The 27,846-nt window shown below is 43.6% G+C and overlaps 1 protein-coding gene across 4 annotated transcripts in view; it reads right to left on the reverse strand.

Annotated features, from left to right (window-relative positions):
• Window positions 1-27,846, reverse strand: part of INSR (insulin receptor) — a 129,468-nt gene that overhangs the window by 83,751 nt on the left and 17,871 nt on the right. The gene's annotated exons all lie outside the window — the stretch shown is intronic.

Here is a 27,846-nt window from a genome sequence, read left to right on the forward strand (position 1 = left end):
AATAGAAGCAATGGAGGCATCACAGATTGGGGGGGTTGACAGGAGCCCAAGTCCAAATTTAAGAGACTTAAGAGATAGGAGTGTAATGGAATATTACTTGGCCATAAAAAGAAAAAATAATGCCATTTGCAGCAACATGGATGGACCTAGAGATTACCAGGCTGAGTGAAGTAAGTCAGACAGAGAAAGACAAATATCATATTGCTTATACGTGGATTTTTTTTTAAATGGTACAAATGAACTTAGTTACAAAATAGAAATAGAGTCACAGATGTAGAAAACAAACTTATGGTTATGGGTTGGAGGGGGGAGGGATAAATTAGGAACTGGGATTGACATATACACACTGCTATATATAAAATAGATAACCGGGGACATCCCTGGCGGTCCGGCAGTAAAGACTCTGCCCTCCCAATGCAGGGGCACAGGTTCGATCCCTGGTCAGGGAACGAAGATCCCGCATGGCATGTGGCATGGCCAAAAAAATAATAAAAATAAAAAAGGAGGGACTTCACCTTCCAATGCAGGGGGTGCGGGTTTGATCCCTGGTCAGGGAGCTAAGATCCCACATGCCTCGCGGCCAAAAAACCAAAACATAAAACAGAAGCAGTATTGTAACAAATTCAATAAAGACTTTACAAATGGTCCACATCAAAAATAAATAAATAAATAAAAATTTAAAAAAATAAAAGAGTGGATATATGTACAACTGATTCACTTTGCTGTACAGCAGAAACTAATACAACATTGTGAACCAACTATACGCCAATAAAAATTAAACACACACACAAAAGAGACAGGAGTGTAAACCCCAGACCCTGATCGCGTGAACTGTATTGAGGTTTCCAACCCACTTCTTTTCAGAGATAGAATCAGTATCCATTTGCTAAGGCTACTGTAACAAAGTACCACAGACGAAGTGGGTCAAACATCATAAATTTACAATCTTATAGCTCTGGAGACCAGAAGTCCGAAATCAAGGGGTCAGCAGAGTTGGTTCCTATTGTGGGACTGAGGAAAGGATCTGTTCTAAGCCTCTGTCCTTCACTTAGAGATGACTGTCATTCCTCTATCCCTTGTCACATCATCTTCCTGTACACGTTCGTCTCTGTGTCCAAATTTTCTTTTCTTATAAGGACACCAGTCGTATTGGATTGGGACCCACCCTAATGACCGCATTTTGACTTGGTTGCCTCTCTAAAGAATCTATTTCCAAACAAGGTCACACTCTGAGCTCCTGGGGGTTAGGAATCCAACATATCTTTTTGGGGGGCACACAATCCAACCCTGAACAGAGCCCTTCTGGGCCACAGTGGTGGGTGGGATCCCAGGATGTGGTGCACGCCCCCTCCAGACCACAGCAAGCCCACCAGGGATAGAACACAGAACCCACCTCTCTCCTCCACTTTCCAGTCCCCTGTTGCCCTGAACACACTTAACAGTGCCTACTTCTTTCCCCAAACAGACCCAAATTCCTCATTCCTTCATCCACTGAGTGTCACTGCTGATTGCCGTGTTGCAGCCACCAAGGAAATGCCAGAGACGCAAAAGACAAAAAGGGCACAGAGCTCTCCAAGTGAGACAAGATACTTGCAAGCCTGCCACAGGCTTCCTGGGCTTCATGACCCACTGGAATGAAATCCCAGCTTTTCCCTGAGGCCTACGGCATTTTTTCTTTCTTTCTTTCTTTCCTTTTTCTTTCTTTCTTTCTTTCTTTCCTTTTTCTTTCTTTCTTTCTTTCTCCTTCCTTTCTTTCTTTTCTTCCTTTCTTCCTTTCTTAATTTATTTTTTAAACTGTGATGAAATATACAGAATGTAACATTGACCAATTCAACCTTTTTTTTTTTTTGCGGTACACGAGCCTCTCACTGTTGTGGCCTCTCCCATTGCGGAGCACAGGCTCCGGACGCGCAGGCTCAGCGGCCATGGCTCACGGGCCCAGCCACTCCACGGCATGTGGGATCTTCCCAGACCGGGGCATGAACCCGTGTCCCCTGCATCAGCAGGTGGACTCTCAACCACTGCGCCACCAGGGAAGCCCTCAACCATTTTTAAGTGTACAGTTCCGTAGCATTAAGTACATTTATGAGGTTGGGCAACCATCACCACGTCCATTTCCAGAGCTTTTTCATCTTCCCAAACTGAAACTCTGTCCCCATTAAACACTCACTCCCCATCCCCTCCCCAAGCCCTTGGAACCCACCATCCTACTTTCTGTCTCTATCAATGTGACTACTCAAGGAACCTCTTATGAATGGAATCATACAGTATTTTTGTCTTTTTTGTGACGGGCTTATTAGCATGAAGTCCTCATTTGTAGCATATGTCGCAACTTCCTTCCTTTTCAAGGCTAGATCATATTCTATTGTAAGGATATACCACATTTTCCTTATCCATTCATCCAACGATAGACACTTGGGTTGCCTCCACCTTTCAGCAATTGTGAATAATACTGCTATGAACATGAGTGTACAAATGTCTCTCCAAGTCTCAGCTTTCAAAGATTTGGGGTATATCCTCAGAAGTGAAATTGCTGGATCAGATGGTAAACCTATGTTTAATTTTTTGAGGGACCACCATATTGTTTTCCACTGAGGCTGCATTGTTTTACATTCACGCCAGCAGCGTGCAAGGGTTCCAGTTTCTCCACACCCTCGCCAACACTTGTTATGTTCTGTGTTTTTGATAGTAGCCATCTTAGTGGCTGTGAAGCGATAGCTCATTGGCCTACAGCTAATCAAGGGCATCTATCGCTTCCCCAAGGGAACGTCAGCCTCGTGAGGGCAGAAACTCTGATCTCTACTGTTTCCAGCTACACCCTCAGGGCCTAAAACAGTAACTGGCACTTGGTAGGTAGATTGAAAGCCAAAGTCAACTAAAGAGCAACTTGGACAGGGAAGACAGATTTGAAGGATATTTAAGGAGTTAAAGAGTCAGGCTTCCCTGACTGATCGGGTAAAAGGATAAGGAGAGAAGGGTTTCCAGCTCCAGGCCCAGGTCGGGCTGTGAAGGGGAGGGGCGGGGGGAGGGGGTGGAGCTGTATCTTAGGGGCGGAGCTACCCATCTTGGTAACAGCTGGGTCTCCTTAAGCGTGGTCCCGATTTTTCTCTGAGCCTCAATTTCTTCCTCTATAAAAGGGGAATGATGATGGTGTCCACCTCACTGGGTCACCAAACAGTTGGTGAGATAATTCACCCAAAGGGTTCGGCTTACAGCACGGCACGCTGCCTTCCATCCACGTTAGCTCATGGTCTCCCCTAGGAGAGATTAAATCAGGCCCTTCCTCACACAGTGAGCCCTCCAGCACGCCCAAGAACCCCAGAGGTCTGTGCAGAAGAGAAACTATCCAGGGAATGTGTTTTCAACAAAGTGAACGCCAAAGGAACACGTGTCTATAGCCGGAGCTACGGCCTTTAAACGCCTCCAGCTTCCCTGCCTGGCTCGGGGCACTCACTCCCTTAGCTGGTCCAAGACCTTGGGGGGCCTCAGGAACGAGAGCCAGGAGCCGCGAGGCGCACCAGCCTGCTGAATTGCAGAAACTCAGAATTGCCCACTTAATCTGCACAGCCTGCGCCCGAGGAAACTGAAGAATCTCCGTGGAACATTCTAGCTGTTCAGCAAAGAGGGGAGAAAGTTCCTGATCCTGAAATTGCTTCTGCCAGCACTGTTCTGGTTCAAACTCTTCCCATTGTCTTGATAAAGTTCAAAGTCTGGGTGTATATCTACCACCCAGCAACCTGCCACCTGTCCTTCCCCCTGCCACCAAATTCTTGGTCTTCGAATCCTAATGGCTCATGGCAGTGAATCTCATTGACCACGACCTGCCAACATCTCTCAAACTTTTCCAACAAAACTTTTCTTAGGCTGTGTCTCAGGCTCGGCCATGCACTTTTTGCATGAAAGGTATGAGAAGTCTGAATAACAAGGAATTAATTGAAAAGAGTGTGAGTGAACTCCTGGGGTGATGTCATCTTGTTTACGGTGGTGGTTACACTTGTTAAAATTCACTGAGCGCTTAAGATCTTGCATTTTATTATATGTTACATGTCTTGGTTGTTAAAATTAACTAAAAGGGATTACAAAACAGCAACAATATGACTACAATTTATAAGTACAATATAAGTGAAATGATAGCAACAAGGTAACTGCAATTTATAATTACAACATAGTACAATAATAACAATGTAACTATACTGTCTATCATTCCTGCATTATCTCATTTGGTCCTTACAACCACGTGATATATTTCTGCAACAGTCCCCCCCTTACCCATGGGGGACACCTTCCAAGACCCCCAATGGATGCCTGAAACCAAGGAGAGTACCAAACCCTATACATACTATATTTTTCCTACACATACATACCTACGATAATGTTCAACTTATTAATTAGGCACAGAAGAGAATATCCCAATGGCCAGCATCACTAATCTTATGCTTCGGACCCATTATTAAATAAAATAAGAGTCACCTGACACAAGCACTAGGATACCATGACAGTCAATCGGATAACTGAGATGGCTACTAGGTGACTCATGGGCAGGTAGTATATGTGGATATGCTGGACAAAGGGATGATTTCTGTCCTGGGTGGGACAGAGTGGCAAGATCTCATCACGCCAACTCAGAACTGCATGCATTTTAAAACTTATGTCACAGCAAGATCCTTTTTGACCCACCTCCTAGAGAAATGGAAATAAAAACAAAAATAAACAAATGGGACCTAATGAAACTTAAAAGCTTTTGCACAGCAAAGGAAACCATAAACAGGACGAAAAGACAACCCTCAGAATGGGAGAAAATATTTGCAAATGAAGCAACTGACGAAGAATTCATCTCCAAAATTTACAAGCAGCTCATGCAGCTCAATATCAACAAAACAAACAACCCAATCCAAAAACGGGCAGAAGACCTAAATAGACATTTCTCCAAAGAAGATATACAGATTGCCAGCAAACACATGAAAGAATGCTCAACATCATTAATCATTAGAGAAATGCAAATCAAAACTACAATGAGATATCATCTCACACCAGTCAGAATGGCCATCATCAAAATATCTACAAACAATAAATGCTGGAGAGGGTGTGGAGAAAAGGGAACCCTCCCGCACTGTTGGTGGGAATGTAAATTGATACAGCCACTATGGAGAACAGTATGGAGGTTCCTTAAAAAGCTAAAAATAGAACTACCATACGACCCAGCAATCCCACTACTGGGCATATACCCTGAGAAAACCATAATTCAAAAAGAGTCATGTACCACAATGTTCACTGCAGCTCTATTTACAATAGCCAGGACATGGAAGCAACCTAAGTGTCCATCAACAGATAGATGGATAAAGAAGATGTGGCACATATATACAAAGGAATATTACTCAGCCAGAAAAAGAAATGAAATTGAGTTATTTGTAGTGAGGTGGATGGACCTAGAGTCTGTCATACAGAGTGAAGTAAGTCAGAAAGAGAAAAACAAATACTGTAGGCTAACACATATATATGGAATTTGAAAAAAAAAAAAAAGGTCATGAAGAACCTAGGGGCAGGATGGGAACAAAGTCTCAGACCTACTAGAGAATGGACTTGAGGACACAGGGAGGGGGAAGGGTAAGTTGTGACAAAGTGAGAGAGTGGCATGGACATATATACACTAGCAAATGTAAAATAGATAGCTAGTGGGAAGCAGCCTCAAAGCACAGGGAGATCAGCTCGGTGATTTGTGACTACCTAGAGGGGTAGGATAGAGAGAGTGGGAGGGAGGGAGACACAAGGGGGAAGAGATATGGGGATATATGTATATGTATAATTGATTCACTTTGTTATAAAGCAGAAACTAACACACCATCGTAAAGCAATTATACTCCAATAAAGATGTTTAAAAATAAATAAATAAATAAAACTTATGAATTGTTTATTTCTGGAATTTTCCATTTACTATTTTCGGACCTCGGTTGACCACAGATAACCAAAACTATGAGCTGTGAAACCACGGATTGGGGGGGGCGGGGGGGACTAGTGTATTCCCATTTTACAGATGAGAAAACTGAGGTACCCCCAAGAGAATTCCAGTAACGTGACTGGGATCCCACAGCTAGTAAGTGGCAGTCCCAGTTTACAAATCATAGTAGCTTCCTGTGTGCCCTGGCGTGTGCTAGGTAGGGGTATTCAAAAATTCAAACATGACTACAGGTTTCAAGAAACGTCCCCACTGAAGCCCTGAAGCCAAGTGCTCTGAGCCACTGCCCATGACAGAACATCACCAACAAAGATAGAAACTCCATCTCACGCACACACACACACACACACACACACACAGCCCACTGAACTTCCCTATCGTCCATGACATTCAATACCTTCATACCAAGGCTGTCCAGTCCCTGCAGATTTGAACAGCCCAGGAAAGCTATCTTTTATTTATTTTCTCCCAACTATTAAAAGATCTATTTATTCTGACTCTTAGCAAAGTGCACCGTTGGAAGGAATGTACATTGATGCAGCCACTATGGAGAACAGTATGGAGGTTCCGCAAAAAACTAAAAGTAGAGTTACCATATGATCCAGCTATCCTACTCCTGGGCATATATCCAGACAAAACTCTAATTCAAAAAGATACGTGCACCCCAATGTTCACAGCAGCACTATTTACAATAGCCAAGACATGGAAGCAACCTAAATGTCCATCGACAGATGAATGCATACAGAGTATACATTTCTGTATGTGTGTATGTGGTGTTTTGTTTTTAGCAAAACAAATTAGACAAGTATTTTTTAAAGCGTGGTTGATAGACGACTGCTTTCTCCTTCACACGCCTTAATCTGAACTGTGGTATCATAAGTGACGGCTTACTATGTGCTACATATTTTATGCGCGTTACCACGCAACTCCATGAGGAGTTTTATCTTTTACACCTGGGAAAGCAAAGGTCCCAAAAGGATAAACAGAGTTGTTGTCAGTTAACAATGGGCTGAGATTTAAACTCATCTGAGCCCTTCATCGAGACGACAAAGTGTTTCCTTGAACCTGACATCTGAGTTGTTTTATCTAAAACAAATTAAAATTGACAATTTGATGTTTGTGGACACAACCCTGTTGATGGAAACTTCTGAACAGCTTTAAAAATACAGCCTGGGGTGGGAGGTAAACTGGGAGATTGGGATTGACATATACGTACTGCTATAATATAAATAGATAACTATAATATACTATGATATAAAATAGATAACTAATAAGAACCTACTGTATAGCACACGTAACTCTACTCAATACTCTGTAATGACCTATATGGGAAAAGAATCTAAAAAAGAGTAGATATATGCATAATTGAATCACTTTGCTGTACACCTGAAACTAACACAACACTGTAAATCAACTATACTCCAATAAAAATTAATCTAAAAAAAATGCAGCCTTGGGCTTCCCTGGTGGCACAGTGGTTGAGAGTCCGCCTGCCGATGCAGGGGACGCGGGTTCGTGCCCCGGTCCGGGAGGATCCCACATGCCGCGGAGTGGCTGGGCCCGTGAGCCATAGCCCCTGAGCCTGCGCGTCCGGAGCCTGTGCTCCGCAAAGGGAGAGGCCACAACAGTGAGAGGCCCGCGTACCGCAAAAAAAAAAATGCAGCCTTGGATACATGAAAAGATGCTCAATATCACTAATCATCAGATAAATGTAAGTTAAAACCACAATCGGATATCACCTCACACCTGTCAGAATGGCTATTATCAAGCATAGCACAGGGAGATCAGCTCGGTGCTTTGTGACCACCTAGAGGGGTGGGATAGGGAGGCTGGGAGGGAGGGAGACACAAGAGGAAAGAGATATGGTGATACATGTGTATGTATAGCTGATTCACTTTGTTATAAAGCAGAAACACACCATGGTAAAGCAGTTATACTCCAATAAAGATGTTAAAAATAATAATAAACAGGAAAAAACAAAATGGTAGCTTCTTAAAAAAATCGGATTTTGAATGAGATATTAAAAAATCATGCATCATTAAACATATGAAAAAAAAGAACACAAATAACAAATGTTGGCAAGGATGTGAAGACAAGGGAACCTTCGTGAACTGTTGGCAGGAATGTCAATTGGTGCAGCCACTGTGGAAAACAGTATGGAGGTTTCTCTAAAAATCAAAAATAGAGTTACCATATGATCCAGCAGTTCCACTCCTGGGCATTTACCCAAAGAAAATGAAAACACTAATTCAAAAAGATCCATGCACCCCAATGTTCACAGCAGCTCTCTTTACAATAGCCAAGACATGGAAGCAACCTAAGTGTCCATTGACAGATGAATGGATAAAGAAGATGTGGTGTATAGACACAATGGAATACTACCAATGAAATAATGCCATTTGCAGAAACATGGATGGATGTAGAGCTTATCATACTAAGTGAAGTAAGTCAGACAGAGAAAGACAAATACCATATCATATCACTTATTTGTGGAATCTAAAAAAAAAATTATACAAATGAACTTATTTACAAAACAGAACAGACTCACAGACATAGAAAATGAACTTATGGTTACCAAAGGGGAAAGGGAGGGATAAATTGGGAGTTTGAGATTCACAGATACACACTACTATATATAAAATAGATAAACAACAAGGACCTACTGTATAGCACAGGGAACTACACTCAATATCTTGTAATAACCTCTAGTGGAAAAGAATCTGAAAAAGAATGAATATATGTATATGTATAACTGAATCTCTTTGTTGTACACCTGAAACTAACACAATATTGCAAATGAACTATACTTCAATAAAAATAAATTTTGTTAAGAGCATGAGGGAACTTTTGAGGGTGATGGAGACATTCTGTATCTTGATTGTGGTGGTGGTTACATGGTGTGCACTTTTGTCAAAACTCATCCATGAAAACCAACTAGCGTGTGTGTGTGTGTGTGCGTGTGTGTGTGTGTACTAGTTAGCTAGGGCTGCAATAACAAACTACCACAGATTGGGTGGCTTGAACAACAGAAATGTGTTTTCTTATCTGGAGCCTAAAAGTCCAAGATCAAGGTGTTGGCAGGGTTAGCCTCATTGCATGGCTTACAGATGGCCATCTTCTCCCTCTGTCTTCACATGACTATCTCTCTGTGCACACGCAGGTCTGTGTCCAAATTTCCTTTCCTTAGAAGGACACCAGTCATACTGGAATCCAAATGACCTCATTTTAACTTAATTACTTCTTCAAAGGTCCCATCTCCAAATACGGTCATATTTTGAGATACTGGGTGGGGCTTGGGACTTCAACATATGAATTCTGGGAGGACACAATTCATCCCATAAACATAAAATATGGGTACTATTTTTCCAAATTAACTTTGAAAAACAAATATCCAAAATTGTAAAAACCGAGATCTAAATAAAGGTGAGCTTTATTTGCACCCTAAAATCACAGGTCTCAGAGGATAGTCAACCCACCTTCCACGTGTGTATCCCCTACCTCTCAGCCTTGGACTGGACACAGGGCAGGGCTGGAATAAAGACACGTCTCTCAACTGTTCATCCTGATACCTTGGCATATGAGACTGTTACCTGCGACGTCCCATGCCAATGATAAACTGTAAACAACCTCAAAATGTCCACCAACGCAGGAATTAAAAGTGTGACATAGGGACTTCCCTGGTGGCACTGTGGTTAAGAACCCGCCTGCCAATGCAGGGGACACGGGTTTGAGCCCCGGTCCGGGAAGATCCCACATGCCGCGGAGCAACAAAGCCCGTGAGCCACAACTACTGAGCCTGCGCTCTAGAGTCCGCGAGCCACAACTACTGAGCCCACGTGCCACAACTACTGAAGCCTGCGCGCCTAGAGCCCGTGCTCCGCAAAAAGAAAAGCCGCCGCAATGAGACGCCTGCACACCACAACGAAGAGTAGCCCCCACTCGCCACAACTAGAGAAAGCCCACGCGCAGCAACGAAGACTCAATGCAGCCAAAAATAAATAAATTTATTTTTAAAACGTGTGGCATAGATTCATATTTACATGGAAAGAGCCTTAATAGATGTAAGAGGGGGCAAAAAAACAGGCAACATTGGTATCATATGGCATCATATCATCTCATTTTCTTTAATGCATAATAGGATTCCCATTGACACATATATGTTTGCAGAGAAAATTATGGAAAATCTTGCATCAAAATTAAGAAGTCATAGCTCTTGGACAGTGGATATTAGGGCAACCTGAAACCTTTATCTATATTTTTCTGAAATAAACATAGATAACTTATGAAATAAAGATTATGCATTTTAAAAAAGACATAATAAAAGGTTTTGAAATGGGCAAGAATAAACCATAGAATGTAGGGATGCCCTTTGGGTGGTAAACTATACAGAAATGCAAGGCAGTGCTTACTGTAAGTCAGGACACTTGTTGCTTTGGGAGACGTGAAAGGGACTGGGGTGGACATGGCCCATAGAGGGGCTTAAGTGGGAACTGGCAAAAAGAAACAAGGTTCTTGAACTGGATGAAAGAAACAAGGTTATTTGCTTGAGCAGTAGTTCTCAACCAGGGGACATTTGGCAATGATGTCTGGAGACATTTTGGATTGTCACCACTCGGTGGGGTGCTACTGGCATCTAGTGGGGGGAGGCCAGGGATGCTGTTTACCATCCTACAATACACAGGATGGTCCCACCATGACCAAGAATTATTCAGGTCAAAACGTCAGTAGTGTTGAGGTTGAGAAACCCTGCCTAAACTCATGACATTTAAAATAGAAAAACTAGGGCTTCCCTGGTGGCGCAGTGGTTGAGAGTCCGCCTGCCGATGCAGGGGACGCGGGTTCGTGCCCCGGTCCGGGAGGATCCCACATGCCGCGGAGCGGCTGGGCCCGTGAGCCATGGCCGCTGAGCCTGCGCGTCCGGAGCCTGTGCTCCGCAACGGGAGAGGCCACAACAGTGAGAGGCCCGCGTACCGCCAAAAAAATAAATAAATAAATAAAAGGTTTTGGTTTGAAAAGAAAAAGAAGATAAATACAAGGGAGGACTCCTTGAGGATCAGCAACCCACCCTCAGTCTCTGGCTGCAGCCAAGACAGAGAAAATGAGGTTTTGGATAACAGACCTCTAACCCTCTGGGTGGATGTTCAGTCTATGGCCAAAGCCACCCTCCCCGACACCACTCTCAGTCATGAACAATAAAAACGTGTAAGAGACACAGATTCCAGATGGCAGATTAAAACCTCTATTAGATTTCAAATGAAAACTCCTACTGTACTATTTCGAATGTGACACACAGTCCCATAAAAATAAAGATGAATCACAAGCCATTTTAAAGGGAAGGTTGGACTGCATTACGTCACAGCAAGTCACACTGACTCTCGGCACCCTCACGCTGAGAGCAAGACCCAGAAATAGAAATGAGGGCCGAACGGCAGGTCAGCCCACGGGTCAGCTTCAGCCCTGGCCCAGCCCTCCCCCTTTAAGCCAGCATCACAAAACCCTAAGCCCATGATGAGGCAAGGAGAGAGAAAGTGTGTTTGGAAAAACTAATTCCAGATGTCTTGAGAGGCAAGGCAGCTGGGATAACAGAGGGAGCATGGAATGAGAACTCTGCAGAAACAATTCCTAACTCTCGTAGGGCAGAGACATTCTGCCAGTGAAGTTAAGCCTTTATTTTCACACTCCACATGCATGCAGGTCCCAGGGGAATGTTTCCTTGTGGCATTGTAGATTCTGAGCTTTGATTCTAAGTTCACTGACTCTTCCAGCTTGTGTACGACAATTACAGAAGCCAGAGTAAACAGACACTCAGCTACCAAGAAGCCACAAGCAATTATAAAGTGCAGAAACTCGACAGGTCACAGCAAGTTACATTTTTTTTAAAACCCTATCAACTGGAAATGGAGACAACCCATTAAAATGAACAGTTAATGGTTTTTAAAACCCTAACTCACTCAACTGGAGAGGCAGTGTAGCATAGTCAAAAAGGCCCGTGGTTTAGAAATAAGACCATGAACTAAATTCCAGTCCTACCCTACCCCCATCCCATTATCTGTATGACCCTGGGCAAGTCACTTTACCACTTCTAGAGCTAAGCCAGGCTGTGAAACAAGGACTATTCTTAGGGTGCCTATGAAGACAGAATGAGATAATTTATATAAAGTGATTAAAAGATAGTAAACAGGGGCTTCCCTGGTGGCGCAGTGGTTGGGAGTCCGCCTGCCGATGCAGGGGACGCGGGTTCGTGCCCCAGTCTGGGAGGATCCCGCGGGCCGTGGAGCGGCTGGGCCCGTGAGCCATGGCCGCTGAGCCTGCGCGTCCGGAGCCTGTGCTCCGCGACGGGAGAGGCCACGACAGTGAGAGGCTCGCGTACCGAAAAAAAAAAAAAAAAAAAAAAAAGATAGTAAGCAGCTTTCATGATAATGATTATCAAAAATAACAAATCAAAATTAACTTCACAAACTCTTTAGAAAACAAAAATGTTATATAGCCAAAATCTGTGAAGGCAGCCAAAGCCATGTTTATGGGTGAATTCATGGCCTTAAGAGCTTTAATTGTATTAAAAGTACTAGCTCTTTCCATATGAAAGAATTCTCCTTATTTAAATAAAAAAAAAAGTATGGTATTAAATTCTTCACTCATTCATTCCCCAATTTATTCCAAAAAGGATTTAGGTGCCTGCTGAGTCATCTAAACATTTCACACCAGAGGGGAAAAAAGAAGCAAAATCATGACTCAGAATAATCTAAAAATGAAAAGAATTCAGATTATAACAGTAACTAATGAATGTGAGAAAAGAGAATTGATAAATAAATCCAAGATCTGCTTTGCTGGAGGAAAAAAAAAAGAGCAAAACTGGCAAATCTACACAGATGTAAAGGAGAATATGTCAACGAGATATTTAATAACATGCTATTAAATCTGAACATTTCAATGAAATGATCCCTAATAAAATAGAAATCACAAAAGTTGACTCAAAAAGATCTCACCAGAGGTTAAAAAAAATTTTAGACTGAATTCTGTAACAAGCTGGTATACAAATTTTTTAAGTTACTAAAGAATTGTTTCCTCAAAAGTTTATTGCACCATGTGATTTCTCTAACAAATAATCGGTTTTTCAAGGAAGTGTTAGTCCTGATGCCATAATTCTAAAACATTTAAAATGGAAACTTGTCTCGTTCATTTTATGTGGCTAGGATATCAGATAACAAAACCTGATGAAGAGATTGCAAAATAAAACAGACCAAAAACATAACACAGTTTATCTCGTGATCACAGGTGGCAAAGATCCATAAAAACAAAACAAACAAACAAACAAAAAACAAACAAAAAACAAAACAAAACAAAGCAAACCTAGCAAATCAAATTCAACATTATATTAAAAGCGTAATTCAACACAACCAAGTAGGGTTTACCACATAGGAAAGCAGGGGCGATTTTATACTAGGAAATCTATAAAACATGATTGTCAGATAATACCATTGTTAAATATTTAATATTAGTCTTGAAGCCCTGGTCAGTAGAATAAGATTTAAAATGAAATGAGAGTTACGACATTTAGACGAGATTTTTTTTTTTAATTGTAGAGAATAAAATTGCACACAATGAATAAAAATATTTAAAACCTACGAATCAGTTTCACTAAAGGATCTGTATTCAGGAGAAATATGCTTATTCACAGTAGCAACAACTAACAACCAAAACTCCGTGTTACAGGGATCAGGAATCATCACAGCAAGAAATATATGGGATAAATATTTTTTAAAGCACCATATGAAAAGATTTGAAAAAACAGAGACACTGATCACATACCTGCATGGAAAGGAAAAATATTAAGGTATCAATTTCTCAAGTTAATTTATAGATTTACAGATTAATGCAATTTTTTAATCAAAATTTCGGTGGATTTCATGTGTACTGGAGGAGGTAGATTTGGAGATTCTTAAATTCAACAACAAGAAGAAACACTTTGAAAAAGTGTAATAGGAAAGAAAGCTGAATCTACCATCAATAAAACATGTTCTAAATCTATAGTAATAAAACCAGCATATGGTACTGAAGAGGCACAGATGAATGCAACAGAATTGATATCTCTGAAGCAGATCCTGGTTTTTTTATGGCACTTAATAAAAGATAAAGAAAACATCAAAAGTCTTTAGGAAAGGAATTGATTATTCAACAACTGGAATCCGGGAAATGAAATAACTACTAGGGAAAATCACTTTAGATTCTCAGTTATGCCATACACAGTCTTGGGTGTTTCATCAAGCTCTAAGTCCTGGCTAAAATGTTTCATGAGTCCCATTGTTGTTTCCCACCCTGGGATTTTGTGGCAAAAAAAAAAAAAGGTCACAAATGCTTCCCCTCCAATCCACAGGTGGCATCTATATCCACCCTCTTCCTTCAAGCTTGTCTTAGCCATGTTACTTGCTGTGACCAACAGAACATTAGCATACGTGATGCAAAAAGAGATTTGAAAAGCACTTGAGGGCTGGGGATTGATCTCTTGCTGCTCTTGGAAGCTGGAGACCATGATAGGATCCAAACCCAAGCTAGGGAGGGAGAAAAAATTGATGTCTTTTCTGCAGGGAGAAAAAACAAAGTATCCCAGCTGACAGCCAGCACTGAATTTGGCGCTCAATGCTGAGCCAGGAAGACAAACTCAGGCTGAGGTTCCCTCCCTCATTCCCTTATCCATCCTGAGTCTACTTCCTCTCTACCCACACCCATTCTATTCTGCTTACACTGAAAGCGCTCTGTTCCCGGTTCCCCAGAGAAAGAGGAGAAGCCGAGAAGGAGCTGACACATTCCTCACTCTTGGTCACCCATAGACATGATGACACTCTCACCCCCAGTCGACACACCTACCCCTTCCTTGTTCCTCTTGCTCAGATGGCCCTATAATGGCCTCTTTGTTACATTCAACTTTCCTAAGACACTCCTTCCTCTATTCCAGAGACTCTCAAGGGCTTACAAAGGTCGAAAAAAAATTCATTGTTATACCTTATCTTTAAGGGGGAAAAAAATCAAACTCAAAGTAGAGAAGAGGAATGGGATTTTAAAATTTTTATCAAAAGAAGAGGTATCAGAGCTTCCCTGGTGGTACAGTGGTTGAGAGTCCGCCTGCCAATGCAAGGGACACGGGTTCGTGCCCCGGTCCGGGAAGATCCCACATACCACGAGGTGGCTGGACCCATGAGCCACGGCCGCTGAGCCTGCGCATCCGGAGCCTGTGCTCCGCAACGGGAGAGGCCACAACAGTAGAGGCCCACGTACCGCAAAAAAAAAAAAAAAGAAGAGGTATCAGTTAAAAGTAAGGAAAAAACTTTGAGGCTGGTTCCCTTACCATTTCCTCATTACAGATGAGGAAACAGAGGCTAAGAAGAGCAAGTCCAAGGTCACACAATAGACTCAAGATTCAAAACCAGGTTTGTCCGACTCTAGAGCTATCTTTAACCATGAAATGAAATGCTTCAGAGCAGTGCTACCCAATAGAACTCTCTGTGGTGATGGAAATGTCCTACGTCTGTGTTGTCCAAATGTGGTGAGTATGACCAAGGGAGAAAAGCTTCATTTTTATTTCATTTTAACTTAGTCCCTTGTGGCTATTGGGGCTACCTCTAGAGCACAGCTCTAGAATGCCACCAAGTTGGTTCCACACCACCATCAAAGCTGGGACCCTCAACATCCTTACCCTCCCTGAATCCCATTCACCCACCCAGAAGTGGCAACTGAAAGATGATAAGACCTTAAGGGGAAAAGAGCATGAGGGTTATGACCAAAGCCCTCCAAACTGGAACGCCCAGTCAAACGTCCTCTAAAATAAACAAATAGACAATTTGTTACCCGAAAACTGGGTTCCCCTCTGGGTAGGTGTTGAACCAATGGACACAACCAAGCCAAAGATCGGGAGAAGAAAGGATTTATTATTACTTGCTCCAAGTAAGGAGAACACCAGGGATCTTTCCCAAAGCAACGTCTCCCCAAACAGCAAAACTGGGGAAGTTTTAAGCTAAGGGTACGTGCATATCTATGAGGGGACTTGAGCAGAGGAGAATTCAGGATAGAATTGGGCCAAAGGTTGACAGAGTCCAAGCTTTAGTTGACTGAAGTCCGGATATCATCCTTCCATCCTCCACCTGGGTGGGGGCTTTAGTTCCTGCAGAACTCTAAGGTATATTATTATGTATATAAACATATACATAACATGTATGTATATTATGAGGAACCAGGACCCTGCCCTAAGGCTGCACTATTGTTTCTTGACTGTTCCTCCCTCGTTTCTGCATTCCCTCCCTTAAGATCATTAATTGCTGGGTGTTCCCTGGTGGTCTAGTGACTAGGATTCCAGGCTTTCACTGCTGTGTCCTAGGTTCAATCCCTGGTCGGGGGAACTGAGATACCGCAAGCTGAGCGGCCAAAAATAAAAAATTATTCATTACTGAGACCTATTCAAGGTAAGCATTACAGCTGGGCTTAAATCACAAAAGGGCTTAGGCCAAAATGGGTTCTCTTTTGTCAAGAAAGCCATCCCTGGCTCTCTTTGTCCAGGGACCCCCTACCCTATCTGCTTACAAAACAATGCCATGCTACACTTATTCAGCTAGCAAGAACAGGTTCTGAAGAACTGATTAACATTGTCCACTCCCGGCTGGCTAGACCCCTTCCTAGAGCTACTTCATGGAGTCAGGAAAAACTCAGACATTCGTTTACCTCTGTATAGGTAACATTTGCACTTTTCATCAAGGGGGAAAGAATTGATGTCATTTTCGGACTTCTTTGATTCTGAATTTGTAACTCTTATGAACTGGGTCTATGTTAGCTTCCTTCCTCCTTCCTCCCAAGACCTTGGGGCCAACATATCCTTCACTTTAGGTCCCGCATCTCCTATTTTTCATTCTACCAAATGCCCACCGCTGTTATTTGCATTCCCCCATAGGAGACACCATCGCATAAATATAACCCTCCCAGTGGCCAGGAGTCCTCAAATCAAGTCAGGCAGTGCACCAGGCTTGTGGGTCACAAAGACATCCTTTCGAAACTGAAAATCCGTGAAGAATTACGCCCTCATCTGAACCACACGGGCCTCTTTAAGGCAATTCTCCAAGTTTTTCTCCATCAAACTCATCCCACCATGGAACAGATTGCAATTCTGCAATCTGAATTGCAGATTCACCTACTGCTTTACTTCTGACATGTCTCTCAAGGTCTTCTGACTATACTGTCTTCTGTACAACCACGAATCCTGAGGTCAACTTCTTGGTTTGTTTTTTTTTTTTTCTCGCCCTTGTAAAATTCCTCTGCAAATAACCTTCATACCTCCCTCGCTTATAAAAATAATTTTCTTAGCAAAACTTGCCTTGGTAAAGAACACAGAGTTTTGTTACAAAGTTCAGTCTGTGCCTTGTTTATCACGAACTGAAAAAGGGAGGCCAGTGAGTACCATTCGACTACATAACAAGATTTTCAGATTTCTGAAAAAGAAAAAAAATAATTGAAGAGCACACCACCACCCATAGCCACGCTCCAGAGAAGAAGTGGCCGAAATGATCACCTCTCAAAATGGTCTGTCGCGGGCTTCCCTGGTGGCGCAGTGGTTGGGAGTCCGCCTGCCGATGCAGGGGACACGGGTTCGTGCCCCGGTCCGGGAGGATCCCACGTGCCGCGGAGCGGCTGGGCCCGTGAGCCATGGCCGCTGAGCCTGCGCGTCCGGAGCCTGTGCTTCGCAACGGGAGAGGCCACAACAATGAGAGGCCCGCATACAGCAGAAAAAAAAAAAAAAAAAGAAAACCCAAGTTTAAATAAAGTTAAATATGTTTCAAAAAAAAAAAAAAAAGGTCTGTCGCGAATAGTGCTGGGGTGGGGGTGGGGCAGGTGTTAAATAAAGTCCACTGAAGGAATAGAACCTGAGTCTGACCCTGGTTCTGGGTCCAGAGGACAGAGGACCATGCCGAACTGTGCCATGAGAGAGCAGTCAGCAACATTCACACTGGGGGACATGCCCCAGATGGAACGCCCAGTTCTCCAACAGGAAGAAGGGAAAGAAAAGAAAGGGATGGAGGGGGAACCTGTAGACAAGGGTTTTCACCCTCAGCACTAAGACATTTGGCCCTGGATCATTCTAGGTGGTGAGGGCTTTCTCTGCATCGTAGGGTTTGAGCGGCATCCCTGGCCTCCACCCACTCGATGCCAGTAGTACCCACCCCCCAAAACTTGCGACATCCAAAAATATCTCTAGACATTGCAAATGTCCCCTGGGGTGGGGGTGGGGGGGACAAAATCACCAAGGGAATCACTGCTGTAGGGCCAAAGAGATATATCCGTTTTTTTTAATGGTCAAGACTAAACTATATCGTCTAGAGAGTCACACTCAAGTGATAAAACTATACAGAAAGAAAGAAATGACCAGTAGAAAAGACAGGACAGTGACCATTTTAGGGAGCGAGAGGGGGCTGTGTCTGGGATGGGAACCATGGTAGGGCCTCTGGAGACAGGATTGCTGGCAAAGTACTACTGCTCAACTGGGGGAGGTGAGTTATAAGGTTGTTTGCTTTAAAGAAATTCATTAGGTTGTACCTTTGGTTTGTGCGGTTTTCTGAATCTGTGTGTTCTTTGATAATCAAATGTTTATTTATTTATTTAGTTGCACCGGGTCTTAGTTGCAGCACGTTGGATCTTGGTTGCCGAGTGCAGGATCTTCAGTTGCGGCATGCAAACTCTTAGTTGTGGCATGCAGGATCTAGTTCCCTGACCGGGGATTGAACCCGGCCCCCCTGCATTGGGAGCATGGAGTCTTAGCCACTGGACCACCAGGGAAGTCCCTAAAATGATTTTTTAAAAAAATAAAACCAAAAGGAAAAAAAAAAAGGAAGAAAGGAAAAGAAAGAAACCTTGACTCTATACAAGGACATAGAACATACTTAAACATAGTACTACCAAATGACCCAGCAATTCTGCTCCTAGATATAGCCCCCCAAGAGAATTGAAAAGAAGTATTCAAACAAAAGCTTATACACAAATGTTCGTGGCAGCCCTATTCACAATAGCCAAAAGGTGGAAATAACTCAAATGTCTGTCAGTCGGTAAATGGATAAACAAGATATGGTATATCCATACAACACAGTTTTACTCAGCAAGAAAAAGGCATAAAGTCCTGGTATATGCTACAATGTGGCGAAAGCTCCAAACCACAGGTAATGAAAGACACAAGATGTAAAAGGCCACATGTTGTATGATTCCATTTATATGAAACATGCAGAACAGGTAAATCCACAGAGACAGAAAGAAGATTAACGGTTGCCAGGGGCTGATGGGAAGGAGAATGGGGGTGACTGCTAAAAGCACAGAGTTTCTTTGTGGGGGTGATGGAAAGATCTGGAACTAGATAGTGGTGATGATTGCACAGCACGGCTTATGTGCTAAATGTCACTAATACTAAATCTTACGTGTATTTTACTACAGTGAAAAAGATTGTTTTTAAAGAATAGAAATCTTGAATGCTTCAGGTCAAGCCTGCTTTGCATATCTCCTGCTATGATATCCGATTTCTCTGCACACATGAAAACCTTAACCTTGTCACCACTAATGAGATACCCGTGTCAAGAGTCCTGTTTGCTTGCGGACAAGCGTTGCAAGTAGTCGATAAACAATGCTGGCGCTTCACACGCTGGGTGCCAATGTGACTAGGTGCCAGGGCTTGAAACCCTGTCCTTATAAGATCTTCCAAAGAAAACAGTTTCTTCCATAGGCGAGCACTTGGAAACACTCCATAGATATAGCCTGTCCATCCAACTCCCTTCCTAGACTGCAGCCATCATTCAAGACCCAAGACCCTCCTTGATGGGACAAAAAGGAAGCAAAAAAAATTGTATAATAAAAAGGTCAAATGATCCTTTACCCAAAACCCTCCAGGCGTTCGACAGCTGTGGGCTTTATCTACCAGCTGCCCCTCCAGAGCCAATTTGATGACCATACTTCATCCTGTGCCTCTGTGTCCTATGACTTGAGTCTGGGTTGGGAGACCTCAATCCACTTCCTAAACCTGGAATTGGAGGAAAGTGGCCCAATCTACTGCTACTCAGATGGCCCCACCCATGACAGACAACAGGGTCCCAGAGGAAAGCAATTATTTTTGTTTGTTTGTTTCCCACTCTTGACATTATTTATCTCTAAGTGTACGCAGACATTTAGCCTGAGCTAGCAAAGACTCTAAGTCCAAGACAAAGAGAGGGGAGAGGGGGAAGGGGAGGTGGGGAGATTGAGAGGAGAGGGGAGATGGAGAGAGGGGAGAGGAGATAAAGGATACAATTTTCAAACCCCACCACCCACATCAGTTCTCTTTTACTGGGAAAGGGAATGTTCTATCAGGCACAGGTGTGTGGAGAGAGAAGTACTGACCACAAAGAGCATCTGGGCTCCCAACCTGACAGGAGCTGAGGTCCACAGGACCTCCCTGGGGCATTTCAGGTGTTCAGCCACAAAGAACAGATTTTAATTCTGACAAAGGGTCTGGTGTCACAGTGGGAAATAACTGGTCAATGAATTTCATCAAGTAGGAGGGAGAAAAAGAAAAACTCGTCAGACCAGTTACCAAGTTACCAGACAGCCACATTTCCATAATTATTTAACCCCACCCTACCTTCTTCCAAAGGATTGGGTTGATTTATTTCTCTAAGTGAAAAGGTAGCTAAATGGGTATCCCTATGTCTCCTCCAGGAAGCCAAGCACTTGTTAGAATTGTAAGTCTGTACCTTCACTAATAAATTGTTGGATAGTACTGTCCCCAAGATGCCAGGTGACGATGAGGCTAACTGGTCTACCATTCTTCAGTGCATTCATGAACCTACTGAAACACTTTCTGCCTACCTAGCTTATTTCCTTATAGTTATTTCTTTGACTTTGTCCCAGACTCAGCAAGGACTTTGGGGTCCCAGCAACATACCTGGCTCAGCACAACTGTCCACTCAATATCAGTGGAAACAACACATCCTGAATATAGCCCCAAATGTAACCTCTGTGATCACTCTATCACACCTGCAGGTAAACTTCCGGCATTCAGAACACACGAGGGCACAAGCCTCTCTTCACAGCATGAGGCGACCTCCTTACTCTTGCCCACAAGACCTCTGTGCTTTTGTCACCGCCTTTCCACCCATCTGGAACACCCTTCCCCCTTATCCTCTTTCTAAGCATCATTTACCACCCAAATCAAACCACATCTCTTCAACCACTCCAATCTGAGACAATCTCTCTCCTTCTACAGATGCCCGTGACAACTTACCATCAATCTCGGGGAAGGTAGGGGAGGCTCAGAAACATGGTCTCTAGAGCTCTTGTTCTTTCCTGCTATACAAAATCTAATCATCTCCAAAAATAAAGTTCATTTAAAATCTTCCAGGGACTTCCCTGGTGGCGCAGTGGTTGCGAATCCGCCTGCCAATGCAGGGGACACGGGTTCGAGCCCTGTTCCGGGAAGATCCCACGTGCCGCGGAGCAACTAAGCCCGTGTGCCACAACTACTGAGCCCACGTGCCACAACTACTGAAGCCCGCATGCCTAGAGCCTGTGCTCCGCAACAAGAGAAGCCACCACAATGAGAAGCCCGCGCACCGCAATGAAGAGTAGCCCCCGCTCACCGCAACTAGAGAAAGCCCACGCGCAGCAACGAAGACCCAGTGCAGCCAAAAATAAATAAATAAATTTTAAAAATATATATTATATGATATTGCTTATATGTGGAATCTAAAAAAATGCTACAAATGAACCTATTTACAAAACAGAAATAGAGTCACAAATGTAGAAAACTTAAGTTTACCGAGGGGTAAGGGTGGGAGGGATAAATTGGGAGATTAGGATTGACATATACACACTACTATATATAAAACAGATAACTAATAAGAACTACTGTATAGCCCAGGGAACTCCACTCAGTACTCTGTAATGACCTCTATGGGAATAGAATCTAGCAAAGAGTGGATATACGTGGATATCGTATCGTATAAGTGGATATATGTATAACTGATTCACTTTGCTATACAGCAAATAGAATAGAATAGAATCTAGAAAAGAGTGGATATACGTGGATATCGTATCGTATAAGTGGATATATGTATAACTGATTCACTTTGCTGTACAGCAGAAACTAACACAACATGGTAAATCAACTAGACTCCAATAAAAATTAATTTTAAAAAAAGAAAAGAAAAAGAGGGGATGAGAAGGGCTATAGGAAAAAGCAACCAGAATGTCGGCAGGGGCAAATTCTAGGGCATCTCCCCACCCCAGCTTTCTTTGTTCTCTGCAGTTCCCCAACTTTTCACAATGAGCTAGGAAAGCACAACGGTTAAGGGCTCAGATTCTGAGCCAGAATACCTGGGGTTTGGGTTCAAATCCCAGCTCTACTACTTACTAGCGATGTGACCCTGGGCAAGTGGCTTAATCTCCTGGGACCTCCAGGACCTCATCTGTAAGGAGGAATTGCTGGGAGAACTTGCTGCAGTATGGTAAGCAAAGCGCTTAGAACAGTGTCTGCCACAAAGCAAGCCTTCACTGACGAGATGATTCTGATTATTACAGTACCAAAGGCAAAGTTAAAAAAATGAAAAATGGAACAAGGGGAGAACAGTTGTAATCTGAAGCTCAAACCTCTGTCTAAAAGCAAACCCTTCGGGCTTCCCTGGTGGCGCAGTGGTTAAGAATCCGCCTGCCAAGGCAGGGTACACGGGTTCGAGCCCTGGTCCGGGAAGATCCCACGTGCCGCGGAGCAACTAAGCCCATGCGCCACAACTGCTGAGCCTGCGCTCTAGAGCCCGTGTGCCACAACTACTGAAGCCCACATACCTAGAACCTGTGCTCCACAACAAGAGAAGCCACCGCAATGAGAAGCCCGCGCACCACAATGAAGAGTAGCCCCCGCTCGCCGCAACTAGAGAAAGCCCCGCACAGCAACGAAGACCCAACGCAGCCAAAAATAAATAATAAATAAAATTAATTTTAAAAATAAATAAATAAATCAAAGCAAACCCTTCAAGAGAGAATGTACATGCACTTAAATAGGTAGTGTTTAAGATAAATGGAGCACCTCAGCTTTCAGAGACTCTGAAACATGGATGGAAACTCAAACTCAGGAAGGAGAGAATCGCCTCCTTTTGCCTCCTGCTCCTGCCGTATGTGGCATCAACGACCAGTTTCCTGGCACCCATCGTGCCCCAGACTCACCCACCCCTCTAACTGGCAGCGAGCAGCTGGGGTGGCCTCCCAGGAAAAAAAAAAAAAAAATGCCAGTGGGTTTTCCTGGGGCAGCTGGTCAAGCAAGTCCTGTGGTTTCTGTTCCCCGCCCCCCCACCGAAAGCCCAGAGCTTGGGGTCCCCAGAGCCTCGGAAGCTGAGGCACCAGGTAAGCACAGTGATCTTCCCTCTGGGGCCACAGGTCCGAGCACCCAGCTCTCATCAGCAGGTCACACGGTGGGCTTTCCTCTGCCTGCCCCAAGGCCAAAGTCAGAAATGGAGCCAAGCTTTGGCAGACACTTACCCAGTGGCTGGTCTGCCCAGAAAGGGTAGTGGACTCATGGCGTCTAGGAGAAGCTTCCAGAAAATTCACAAAGTGTCAAGGGCTGGGATAAGTGTACCCCATGCATCATTTCATTTAGCCCCCAAAACTGCAACCCTGACAAGCAGGTGCCGTAATTATCCTCACTCTTCAGATGGGGAAACACTGGTTTGGTCCAGCTCATGAGCCATGACCGGCAAAACAGGACTCCGAACAATTCTCGTAACCACTTGGAAACGGGTCCAGTGAGGCTGACCTTCGGGTCTTTATGACACACCTATGTGGGGGGAGGGGAGATTTTTTCTGAAGACTAGTTCAGGGCTCCATCCCATGCTTTCACCCCCAGATCCCCCTCTTGTAACTCTTCCTACAAGTGCATTCAGTCACATATTCAATGTCTATATTTGCCATCAGAAGGTCCTCTCCAAGGATGCAGGGGCTTGTCCCTACTGTGGCCCTGAGGACCCCAATACCTGGCACACAGTAGGTTCACAATAAACACATTTTGCGACCCAGCTCACAAAGACTCCATCTCCACTCTGCCCATCCAAGGCTCCTTGCACTTGGCCTCCGTTGGCATCTCCACCCCAAATATGTAGACAGAGTGATGGAGAAGAAGCATCTCAAGACATACACCACAGTGACTTTCCTTTTAAATACTTTCACCACTGAGAACCTTCTTTTCCTCTCTCTGCCAAAAGCAGCATTGTTTTGGGATCAGGTGGAAAAAGGGACATTTTAGAGAATGTTTAAACTGTGTTCAGAGGACAACCCAACACCTTCATCCCAAATGCTGACCAGACCTTAGATGTTTCCAGAACCTGGCAATCATGCAAGAAAGCGGCTCAAGGAGGTGTTGGAGAGGATTCTGGGGGAATTGAGGGCTTGCCAGATAGTTTTCACAGGTCTGTGTCTGTTGCCTAAGACAGGGAGGTATCTTCTAAAGGCTCATTTCGGTCCGTTTAGCATTCAAACATCCCATGAAATGGTGTGTAAGCCACAACAACAAAGAAACATAAGCATTTTAAAAGCCAGAAATGTACACCCAGGTTCATAGCAGCATTATTCACGATAACCAAAAGGGGGAAACAACCCAAGTGTCCGTCGATAGAAGAATGGATAAACAAAATGTGGTCCATCCATACAATGGCATATTATTCAGCCCTAAAAAGGAAGGACATTCTGACACCTGCTACGACATGGATGAACCTTGAGATCATCAGTGAAATAAGCCAGACACAGAAGGACAAATACTACATGATTCCACTTATACGAGGTCCCTCGAGAAGTCAAATCCATAGAGACGGGAAGTAGATGGTGGGGGCCAGGGGCTGGGGGAGGAGATGGGGAGTCAGTGTTTCATGGGGACAGAGTTTCAGTTTGGGAAGATGAGAAAGTTCTGGAGATGATGGTGGGGATGGTTGCACGACGGTATGAATGTACTTAATACCACTGAGCTGTGTATTTCAAATGGTTAAGATGGTAAACTTTATGTTACGTGTATTTTACCACAATTAAAAAATTGAAAGGGAAAAAAGGCTGAGCTGAGTTATTCTTGATAGACAAGAGTGTAGGTTCAAAAAACAATCATTTCTTGACATCTGTGACCAGGACAGGACAACGCTTCCCCTAGGGGACACCACCACTGATTACAAACCAGGAGCAAACATCGATGCCAGATGCCAGGAACAGGTATCTGGCAGGTCTCCGCCACAGCCGTACGTGCAGAACCACACCTTCTTCAGTGATGAAACCCCCAGTGCTGGCAAAACAAGTCCTGCTCTCAAAGGCACAAGATAAAAAATTTTAAAAATAAAAAAACCTGCTCAAAACATCAGGGACATTTTTGCAGATAATACCGTCCTGGATATTTTGACTAAAATGAGTACAGAAATAAATCCACAGAGGAATGTCTTAAATTATATCTCAAGATATGTAAGCCTGGAGCATTTCAAACAAGAACCTGAATTTGGAAAACGGAGCACTGAGATAAAAGACTATTCACTGTTTTCCCTGGTACCCCAGCTAGAAGTAGCTCACCCGTCTTTAAACAGAGGGGGGCACCCACACACACAACACAACACACACACACACACACACACACACACACACACACACACTATTTTTGTGTCTCAGATGCAGTGCAAACCCCAGCCATCTTTTCTTAGCTGTGTGGCCTTAGGCAAGTTAAGTAACCTCTCTGGTCTCTAAAACAAAGATAACGGGGCTCCCCTTGCAGCTGTGTGTCCTTGTAACATGGTAGGTCCTACACAGCCTCTCCTCCCCTCACCATTAGAGAACACCACCCCCTCACCTCCAAATTCATCTGAATGGTCTCTCCCACCCAACTTATTCACCCACACCCCGACCCCCACCCCCACCTCGAAGTCTCCCTGTTCTACAAAATTCCAAACCCACGGGTGGTCCTCTACTTCAGCCAAGACTCTGCCCCAGCTTTAATCCTTCTTCTTGGTCACAGCTTGGCTTCTCTGCGTCCCTGACCTACCGACGTTCTCAAGATTTTTCCACAATATAATAATCATCGTTCCCTCCTATATCTACAAACCACCAGATTCTCTTTTCCTTCACCAACCGCCCTCTCAAAAGAGAGGTCTCCACTCTCTCACCTCCTGTTTCCTCCCTTCCAGCATTCACAGAATGGAAGGACTCCCTGGGGCTCGAAGGAGTCCTCCCTGCTGAGTCTATAGATTCTACTCAGGACTCACCCTGTGTGGCTTCCCCATAGCTTTGGGCTCAGGTGAGAAGACCCTCCTTTCTCCCTTCCCTTATCTCTTGTGATACAACCCTTAAGCCCTCCCCCCCACACACTTTCTCCATCTCACATTTGCTAAGTCTTCCCAGGGGATTTCACAACGTGTGAAAAAAGTCAATAAAACAATAAACAAGTAACGAGTGTGTGTGTGGAACTAGACTTCCTGGATATGAAAACATTATAAACTATACGTATTAGGAAAGTAACAGCCCCGGTGCAAGAAAGGGCAGACATATTTATGGATACCCGGAAATGACCCCAAATTGATGACGAACAGGTAAATTTCTGCAATACCTGGGGTTGAGACGCCAACTAGTTATTTGGGGGGAAATGGATACCCTTTTGAATCACAAACAGGTCCCAAATGCCCAGGACAAAAATTTTTTTAATGATAATAATTAAAGTTATAGAAAATTTGGAGGAAAAATACGTTCATTTTATGGATAGAAAGGGACTTTCTAAGCATAAAATAATGAGAGGCACGCACAAACCCAGCTCTGAACTCCATAAACATTTTAAGCTTCTCTGGCAACTGACAGCCAGAGTATATTCGTCAAAAACACCTGAACAGAAACACCTGAAAACATAACTGGCAAAGAGTTAACAGTCTTCGCTATGAAAACAACATGCAGATTAATACTTCAAAAACCACTAAGGTACTAAAAGATAAATGGACAAAGGATATGAACAGGAAGAGAAAACCCAAATGATAAATAAACATGTTTTAAAAGGTTCAACCCTGATAGCAATCAAAGAAATGCAAATAGAAACAATGACAACACACCAGCTCCTCCTTCCAGTAAATTATGAAAGATTTTTCAAACAACACTCAAAGCTAGCCAAGGTGTTCCCTCTCAGCCACTGCTAGGAGGAGTGCCCGTTGGTACGTTTCCGGAAAGCCATTTGGCAATCGGTATCAAGAAACTTTGACCCAGAAATTTCACTTCTGGAAGAGCAAAACCCGAAGGAAAAAAAAAAAATGTTCGATAAAGCTTCGACACCAAAACGTTCATCCCTCTTTGTGGAAACAAGAAATAATCTAAATGCCCAACGACAGAGAAACTTAACTAAATTCAGACACAACGGAGCCACTAGCAGGAAGTATCCCCCCAAAACTGTGAAATAAGGATGTTTTGCTTTTATCCTTTACACAGTTCTTTTTCCAAATGTCTACCCCAAGCAGCCATGCTTCTGGAATCAGGTAAGAAATACATTTGCTTTTGTTTTGTGTTGTTTTTGACAGTAAAGCCCATTCTCATCTGGTCTCTCAAGCAATAGGAACATTCAACCATCTAGCTCAGGAGCTGGCAAAATCCGGCCCGACACTTGGTTTTGTAAATAAAGTTTTATTGAAACACCGCCACGCCCACTTGTTTATTGCGCCTCCTTGCAGGGTGGCTGCTTTCCCTCTCCAATGGCAGGGCTGAGTGGTTGCAACAGAGACCATACAGACCTCAAAGTTTAAAGTATTTAACATCTGAGTCTTTGCAAAAACGGTTTGCCACCACCTGAGCTAGTGAATGTCTCCAGCTTCTTTCTAATGAACAAGCCACGAGAAATGGCTTAGAACCCCCCA

Source organism: Orcinus orca, chromosome 3 (assembly GCF_937001465.1).
Source record: "Orcinus orca chromosome 3, mOrcOrc1.1, whole genome shotgun sequence".
In the NCBI taxonomy this organism is placed as follows: Eukaryota; Metazoa; Chordata; class Mammalia; order Artiodactyla; family Delphinidae; genus Orcinus; species Orcinus orca.